Source organism: Lynx canadensis, chromosome F2 (assembly GCF_007474595.2).
Source record: "Lynx canadensis isolate LIC74 chromosome F2, mLynCan4.pri.v2, whole genome shotgun sequence".
Taxonomy (NCBI): Eukaryota; Metazoa; Chordata; class Mammalia; order Carnivora; family Felidae; genus Lynx; species Lynx canadensis.
The window spans coordinates 19,399,160-19,407,669 of NC_044320.2; the positions used below are offsets into that span (position 1 = coordinate 19,399,160).

General features: G+C 45.5%; 1 protein-coding gene across 4 annotated transcripts in view; it reads right to left on the bottom strand.

The window, feature by feature from the left end:
- The window catches only part of COL14A1 (collagen type XIV alpha 1 chain), a 212,306-nt gene extending 204,173 nt beyond the window's left edge, over window positions 1-8,133 (bottom strand). For 3 of the 4 annotated variants that reach the window (XM_030304296.1, XM_030304293.1, XM_030304297.1), the window contains exon 1: window positions 7,838-8,022. The gene's annotated coding sequence lies outside the window, so the exon portion shown is untranslated. Of the gene's footprint in view, window positions 1-7,837; window positions 8,023-8,055 lie in introns of those variants that run through there. The other variant, XM_030304294.1, reaches the window with a different exon arrangement.
- Window positions 8,134-8,510: the final 377 nt, after the last annotated feature.

Genomic DNA, 8,510 nt, shown 5'->3' on the forward strand with positions numbered 1-8,510 from the left:
GGCAAAAGTAAAAGTATCTTTATTTAAAACCAACATGACGGGGCGCCTGGGTGGCGCAGTCGGTTAAGCGTCCGACTTCAACTCAGGTCACGATCTCACGGTCCGTGAGTTCGAGCCCCGCGTCGGGCTCTGGGCTGATGGCTCAGAGCCTGGAGCCTGTTTCCGATTCTGTGTCTCCCTCTCTCTCTGCCCCTCCCCCGTTCATGCTCTGTCTCTCTCTGTCCCAAAAATAATAAATAAAGGTTGAAAAAAAAAATTTAAAAAAAAAAAAAAATAAAAAAATAAAACCAACATGATTTTTTGCACAGAAAACCCTAAAGAACATATCAAAGAAAAAAAAGACCTACTTGAACTAATAAGTAAATTTAGGAAGTCTGCAGAACACAGATCAATAGGCGAAAATTAATCATATTCTTATAGCAACAAACAAATGGAAAAGAAAATAGTTTTTAAAATTCCATATATGATAACATCAAAAAACACAAAATACTTAAAAATCAATTAAGACATGGTATGCTCTACACTCTTTGATGTAAAAACTATAAAAATACAAAACTGAATTCCTGAGAGAAATTTAAAAAGGCTTAAATACATCGAGTAGTACTATGCTGGGATTGAAAAACCCAGTATACTATGTTCATGGATTGAAAACCCAATTGTTAAAATGTCTTCAAATTAATCTATATGTTCAAAGCAAGTTTAATCAAAATTTCAGGTCATTTTTTATAGAAATTAACTAATTGATTCAAAAAATTTGCAGGGAAATGCAAAGGACTTAGAACAATCAAAACAATCTTTGAAAAGGAGGACAAAGTCAGATGACTCATAATTCCTGATAACAAGCCTTACTATAAAAGCAACTGCAATGACAATAGAGAGGCAGATTATTCTTTGATAAAATTTGCTAATAAAATTTTCATATGAATAAATACACTAATATTAATAAGTGAGATTAGTTTGTAGCTTTCTTTTTATGCTGTGTCAAGTGTGTATATCAGCATTATTTTTCTGATTTCATAAATTTAATTTTGATTTTTCCTTTCTTTCTGTAAATGGTCCTTTGGAACAGTTATAACAGTATCGGTATTATTGATTTCTTGTACATTTTTGTTAACCATTTAATTACAAAATCATGGAAGCTTGGCATTTGGGGGAGGCTACTTTTTTCTTTTAATTGTTTTTAATGTTTTATTTATTTTTAAGACAGAGAGAGACAGAGCATGAGTGGGGATGGGGCAGAGAGAGAGGGAGACAGAATCTGAAGCAGGCTCCAGGCTCTGAGCTGTCAGCACAGAGCCCGACACGGGGCTCGAACTCACGAACTGTGAGATCATGACCTGGACCGAAGTCAGATGCTCAACAGACTGAGCCACCTGGGTGCCCCAAGGGGGAGGCTACTTTTCAACAACTTTTTCAAATTTTTTATGCCTGTTGTCTTATTTATAATTTCTATAAACCTAGGATGTTTTACTAATTTGTACTTTGCTTAAAAGTAATCCATTTCATCCTTGTTTTCTAATTTATCGACATACAATAATTGTAATTAGTATTCAATTCTTATAAATTCCTGTAATTTTGTGATTGTTTTCTATTTTCATTACTTAAACATTTGGGCTCCTCTCACTTTGCTTCTTAAATTACAAAAAAAAAAATTAAAAAAACTGTATCAAATTCACAACATCAAAGTAGAAGGAAAAGAAGCAATAAGCTAGAAATAAGGAAACAGGGAGGAGAGGAAAAATTATAAAGACAAGATAAGAAGGTAGTAAAAATACAGAAAAAAAACAAGGGAAAGAGGAAGACAGTACATACTGCCCCGTGTTCAAATCTTATACAGACTTTTCTTAATAGTGTGTCTGTCACTTGCTGGTTTTGTGACCCCAGGCAAGGTAGTTTCTGTCCTGGGAGCTCAGCAATCTAAACTCTAAAAGAAGAATAATATTTACTTCTGCAAGTATTTGAGAGACTTAAATGTGTTTCTGAAAGACAAAAAGGCAGGTACTCAAAAAAAGAAAAAAGGCAGTACTTCTACACACACACACACACACACACACACACACACACTCATACATAGTATAAAGACAAAAAGGGGATGCCTGGGTGGCTCAGTGGGTTAAGCATCAGACTTCAGTTCAGGTAATAATCTCACAGTTCATGATTTCAAGCCCCACGTTGGGCTCTGTGCTGACAGCTCGGAGCCTGGAGCCTACTTCAGATTCTGTGTCTCCCTCTCTTTCTGCCCCTCCCCTGCTCGCTCTCTCTCCCCCTCTCTCTCAAAAGTAAATAAACATTAAAAAAAAGAGAGAGAGACAGAAAGGATCCAAGATCACCTTCCTGGCCAAATATGGGCCAGTGTTGCCTAGATTGGTAGTCCTCAAAATAACCTCAAAATAGTTCAGTCTATAAACTATGAGATAAGGAAATTATGCCAAAATGTAAATCAATGCATTGGTTTGCTTTCTTCTTCAAGAAAGCTTTGCTATGAAAAAAAAATATCTCTGCTGAACTAACAGTTTGCTTACTGACATATTTGATTTACATCCTGGTACAGTTTTATCTCAGCAGGCAGAAGTAACAGTTTGTGGATAGACACCAATCAGCAGACTATAATTTGCCTAGCACTGGCTTAGATCCCTCACTGCAGACCTCCCAACGGATTGCATCTGCCCCTCTGTCCACCGTAACTCTCCAGCAAACCACAGAGCCTTGGTAACTATTTTTACCTTCTGGGTTTTGGATACTATAAGACATCTAGATGGCAGCTTAGCCCATAATAAGAAAGGTTCAAAGTGCATAACAGGTCATGAATAAGTGTAGATTGATTAATAGATGACTGAATGATCAGGGCTGATGTGTATAGGTTACAGTTGATGCACTGTACAATTTGCACTTGGCCGAGAGTGAGCGATGCTTGAAACTGGCACTCTGCTTTCCGAGTTGAATGCAAAGCTGTGTTATTCAGAGGAAAGGGTACTATTTTCTTCTTCCAATGGCATGGGTATGCCCAGAGAGACCACCTTTTTCTAATTCATAGAAAGACCCTATGTAGATTAACAGCAGTCCTGTGAGTGACTCAAATGCAAGGGACTTGACTGCAAATTGACCTCAGAAGACCGCTCAATCTTAAACTAGGTGCTGTAAGTTCTACAGGATAGAAGGCACAGCCATCCCCAAAGCATGACAAATTAGAGTGACAGCTCCTTGATTCAGGAATGATCCGTGAGCTGGCTCTTTCTTTTTACCTCCTTCTTTTTTTAAGGACTGACATAACTCCTTGGTCAAAGAAATGGAGGGTTGTCTTTAAACTCTATACTATAAGCAGTATAAAGGGTAGCTGCACATCTCAGTGTAGGTATCTCATCCTTTAGGAAGGCTTCCCTGATCTCCCAGGTGTGGGTCACATGTTCCACCATGGTTCCTATGGTAGTAATCTTTATATTGCACTCTGAAGCACCTAACACTGTACTGTAATTGGCTATTTGCATTTCTACCTACCAACGCGTATTGTATTTTGAATGGTTGGCACAATTTTGGTACATGGCAGAGGGCAGCTCAGGGAAGTCGAGGAAGAATGGAAGCCAAAAACCTGCAGTAAACTCTTTTTAGGTATCAATTCATTTCAATGTAGATTATCAATCTGTCTATAAAAACAGACAGAGAGCCACCCAGGAAGGAACAGACAGTTGTCTAATAGTGTCCCCTTAGTGCCCCTAGTTATAGACACATCCTAAGACAATCGACGGACTCAGCAAAGCCCAGCCTCCCTCTAGATCAATTTTCATAAACAATCCAGGTAATTTCTGGGAAGAAAGAGACCAAGCGCTGCTCCCTAAAATTGAAAGTTAGAGACACCTGCCTGGATAGATCCAACAAAGGCCCACTGATGGCTAAGTTCGCCAAGAGCATAGATTAAAAAAATCACCTTGAAGAAATGGGGAGTCTAGTCTCCAAGTCCTGACTTAGACCCTCAACTCTTAGAAATTCCCATGGCCTTTCTAGTCACCACCCTCTCAAAAATGGAGAAAAGAAAGAGAGAAGGGGGAAAGTAGGAAGAAGGGAGAATAAGGAATGAGAGCAGCCATTTTTGTCTTTCAGGCTCTGTACTGGATCATAGATCTTGACTCTCCAGTGTGGCTATTGTTTTCCCTGTTTTCTAGATGACGAAAATAAAGCTCAGAGAGGTTAAGAAACATGGACAGGGGCACAGAGGAGCAAGTTCCATCCCCTGTTTCAGCTACGAGATTGTATGGCCTCAGTTGACATCATCCATGTCATTCACACACCCCTCCCCAACCCCATCAAAGAAGCTGATGAAGAATATATCCAGTGGGATCTGGGTTCAATTTTTTTTTTTTTTTTAATTTTTAGAGATTGAGAGAGAGAGACAGAGACAGAAAGCAAGCCAGGGACAGGGGAGAGGGAACGGGGGGGAGAGAGAGAGAGAGAGAGAGAGAGAGAGAGAGAGAATCTCAAACAGGACCCATGCCCAGCATGAAGCCCCATGCAGGGCTCAATCCCACAACCTTAGGAATATGACCCTAGCCAAAATCAAGAGTCTGACACTCAACCAGCTGAGCCACCCAGGCATTCCCATTCAAATCTTATACAGACTTTCCTTAACCGTGTGTCTGTTTTGTGACCCCAGGCAAGGTAGTTCTATCCTGGGAGCTCAGTGATGTGAACTCTAAAAGAAGAATAATATTTACTTCTGCAAGTATTTGAGAGACTTAAATGTGTTTCTGAAAGACAAAAAAGCAGGTATTCAATAGGTATTCAAAAAAAAAAAATGCCAGTACTCTCTCTCTCTCTCTCTCTCTCACACTCACACACACACACACACACACACACACACACACACACACACTCACCACCTCCGCTGGAACAGGTTGGTCTCCACTCAAGGCTTATTGTATACAGAAGAGTAACTGGATCCCTGCCACTTTGTATTTAGTTATAGAAGAAGCAAGAAGGGATTGTTTTCCCGACACCCAGCACTATCAAGGGCAAAACTGCCAAGGAGGAAGTTTGTTTTTGTCATTTTCCTTTAAGCTCTCCAATCCCCACCCCGGACTCCAGCTGTCTCCTCTGTACCTTGGGGGCACCATCTAGTGTCTCATTTAACAACAACCTTGTTCTATATAAACTGTCCTCATCTCAGATAATTTGTTAGCTCAGCGGTACTCAAATAATACCACCTCAGCCTGCGGCAATTCAGGAAGGCCTTTGTCCTTTAAAGGAATCTTGGGTTACACACAACAGGCCAGGAAAACAGCAGTCATTTGGCTGAGTTTGGATAAAAATGACAGCAAATGTGGCTCTGGAGTCACATAACTGCTAAAATTGTCTGTCAGCTTAAAACAGGCAAAAGATTTTTGTGCTTTACTAGGTGACATTAGGAAGTATTTAAGGGCCAAAGGGCACACACCCCAAGGAATTTTTTTTTTTTTGGTGTGTGGTCTGGGGCTTGACCTAGTGCCCCTTAAGTCATACCGCTTTGCTCAGCCCATTCTTCAGGCAGCCCTGGCTGATCTGGAAAACCAAGACGCGCACGTGGAAGGCCCCAAGAGTTCTCCGAAATCCTCAGCTGGACCGTTAGCAGCAGGAAAAGGGCCAAGGGGCTCCTCCCATCAATCCTGAAGCCTGGGACCTGCCCAAAATTGTTCCAGGAATTCTGATGGGTTCCAAGAAAGCCTTCTCGGGGATTTACTGAGAGGCCTCACCAGTGTGGCTCCCGTCCTTCCAAAGGGACCCCCAGGAGGCCAGGGCTGCAGTGGAGGCTCAGGTCCATCCTGGCACAGGGCTCTCCAGGCAGAAGCAGAGATGCCCAGTGTTTAGTGAGTGTGTATATTGTACATGGATAAACCTTGAAAACATTTTGCCAGGTGAAAGAAGCCAGTCACAAGGACCACGTGCATATCGTATGCCTCCATTTACATGAAATGTCCACAGAAAGTATAGGTCAGTGGTTGCCAGGGGCTGAGGGGTGGGGGATGGTCAGATTGAGAAGAAATGGGAAGTTACTGCTAAGAAGTATGGAATATGATAAGTATGATAAAAATGTTCTAAAATTGATTGTGGGGATGGCTGCACCACTCTGTGAATGTACTCTCTGAATATAAAAACCATGGAATTGTATACTTGTATAGTATAAGAATTAATATCTCAATAAAGCTGTTTAAAAAAAAAAAATCCTGAAGCCTATTACAGTAACCAAGCCATTAGGGCCAGATTCAGAGCAAATCCATCCAAGTTGCCCTTTTGGAATAAGCAAAAGTCCAAATGTTATCCCTTCATTCAGTCACTCCTTCATTCACTCATTCTAAATTTACCAGTGAGTTCTCTGTGTGCACAACTGGACCACCTTATCAGAAACAGAACACCAATTTTCCTAATGGCACCCAGAACGAGTCTGCTTGCTGGATTTGAATACAACCCCTTTATCACGGGCTGAAACTAGGAAGTGCCCTCCTAAGCCCTTCCTAGGTGAGGGGCCCCAAAGTCTTTAAAGGGGAGTTTCAGGAACATCTGTTTGCATTTTTGCCACCAAGTCTTATCCCATTATCTTTCTCTGCTCCTCCCTCTCCCTGTTCCTCCCCCTTCAGCCTCTGCCCAGCAGACTCTCTAAAACTTCCAAAAGGGAGTCCAAAACTTCCAGAGGGAATGAGGCTTTCAGTAGCAGCTCCAGAAGCAATTTTCAGGGGGGAAATCCTGGCCCCCGGTGAGAGCTGCACACGGGCTCCATTTGGGCATCTTCCCTAAAGACAAGTCCAAAGCCTGGGCCTACGTAGGAAGGGAGACCCCCAGTCAACCCTGAGCTCGTGTGCCACAGGGCGTGCTTCACACAGAGGACCCAAGAACCCACTACTACAGTCCGAGTGCCTCTAGTCCTGGACTTGCGGGCGGCGTCCAGACTCGCCTAGGACAGAAGGCACTCCTGTGGCCCCACGCTGGTTCCTCCTGGCCCTTCCCTAACCCTGCCCTGCCGGTGCGCGCAGCACGCCAAAGCCCAGCTCTCCTGGATGCATCCCTGCCCGGGGGCAGCGTGCGTACCCGGAGGCTTCAAGCAGGGAAGGGGTGCAGAGGGATAAACCTGGAGAAGATGAGGGGCGGAAAAGCCAGGGCGGAGAAGACCCTCCGACACCACAGCCTGGCGGTGCGTGTCAAAGCCGCAACCTCCTGCGAGAAAAAAAAGCCCGCAGCATCCGGGTTTCCTGGCGCAGACACAGAAGAGCAGCTACCGCCAACGTCCTCCATCTATGCGCTCTTTTTGCTCCTCTTTGCGTCTAGCGCCTGACCCCAGCGCTGATCTGCGGCTGGGTAAATTTGGTCTCCCATGACCTCCATCGACTGCTCTTCCAAGAGCCCCCAAATACAATCTAAATAAAAAGACCGTGCTGTCTATTTATATACAGCCCTCCAAGACAAATTCCTAAACCCCTTTCTCACCAGACTGTCGCCTTGACTAAGCCGCTTCCACTTGGAAATGCTGGAATTGCCCGTGTCTCCAAGCCAAAACCTCTTCTTGCCGCCGCGCGCTCAAGGCACCCACGTACAGGGCAAAGTTCCCGGGGGCAACACAAGGCATCACACTGGCTTTGCATTCGCAGCACGTAGCACCTCCAAACTCCCTGCCCAGCGAACCCCGCTAGGAGGCATCTGGGTGCACCAGCCCATCCCACCCCAGAGGTCCCCGGCCATCCGGGGAGCCCGCTCTGATAAGGTCCATGGAATTGCGCTGCGTCTGCAGGTGGCTCACCCTCTCTCTCCACTTTTCCTTCCTCACGAATAGATTTTTCAAGGCCGACCCGAAGTAGGGCAGAGAAACATCAGAACTGACCTGTGCAGGGTAATGTTCTAGCCCAGGTTGGGGACCTCTCGATGCCTAGGTAGGATCCAAGTTCCGCCGAGAGTTGGTTCTTGGCGGCGCACTGCTCTCACTCGCTTCCCGCCTTGTGCCCCTTTTAATTAGCCTCTCGCTCTCCCTTTCCCTCTTCCCTACTCCCTCTCCCCGTCTCCCTCTCCCACTCCAGCTCCCACTCGGCAACCCGGAGCTACCTCCTCTCCGGCGCTTCCCTCCTGCCAGGCGCCCAGGATCAGATAAGAGGAAAGGAAGGCCAACGGGCGGCCAATTATAGAGCGGAAGGTGGCCGCGGGGGCGGAGGTTGGGGAGGTGGGAGGCAGGCCTAAGTCTCAAACGCCCCCTACCTTATCTCCTCCTCCTCTCCCCACCCCTCCCCACTAGAGGAGCCCGCCCGCGCGCCTCCCCTGCGCCGCCCCGGACCTGGCTGCGGCCCCAGGTGCGCGCCGCAGCCGGGTGTCGTGAGCCCCCTCGGACCGTGGCTAGTGTGGGGCTGCTGAGCCAGGCCCTGCGGCCGCTTTGCGAGGTGTGGCACCCCCTCCAGGACTCAGCTACTGTGCGCCCACTACCCGTCCCCCAAACCCGGCTTGTCTTCCCGCGTCAAGGACTTTGAGCTTGGGAGCGCGCACCCACTGAGCGCGGAAGGTACCCT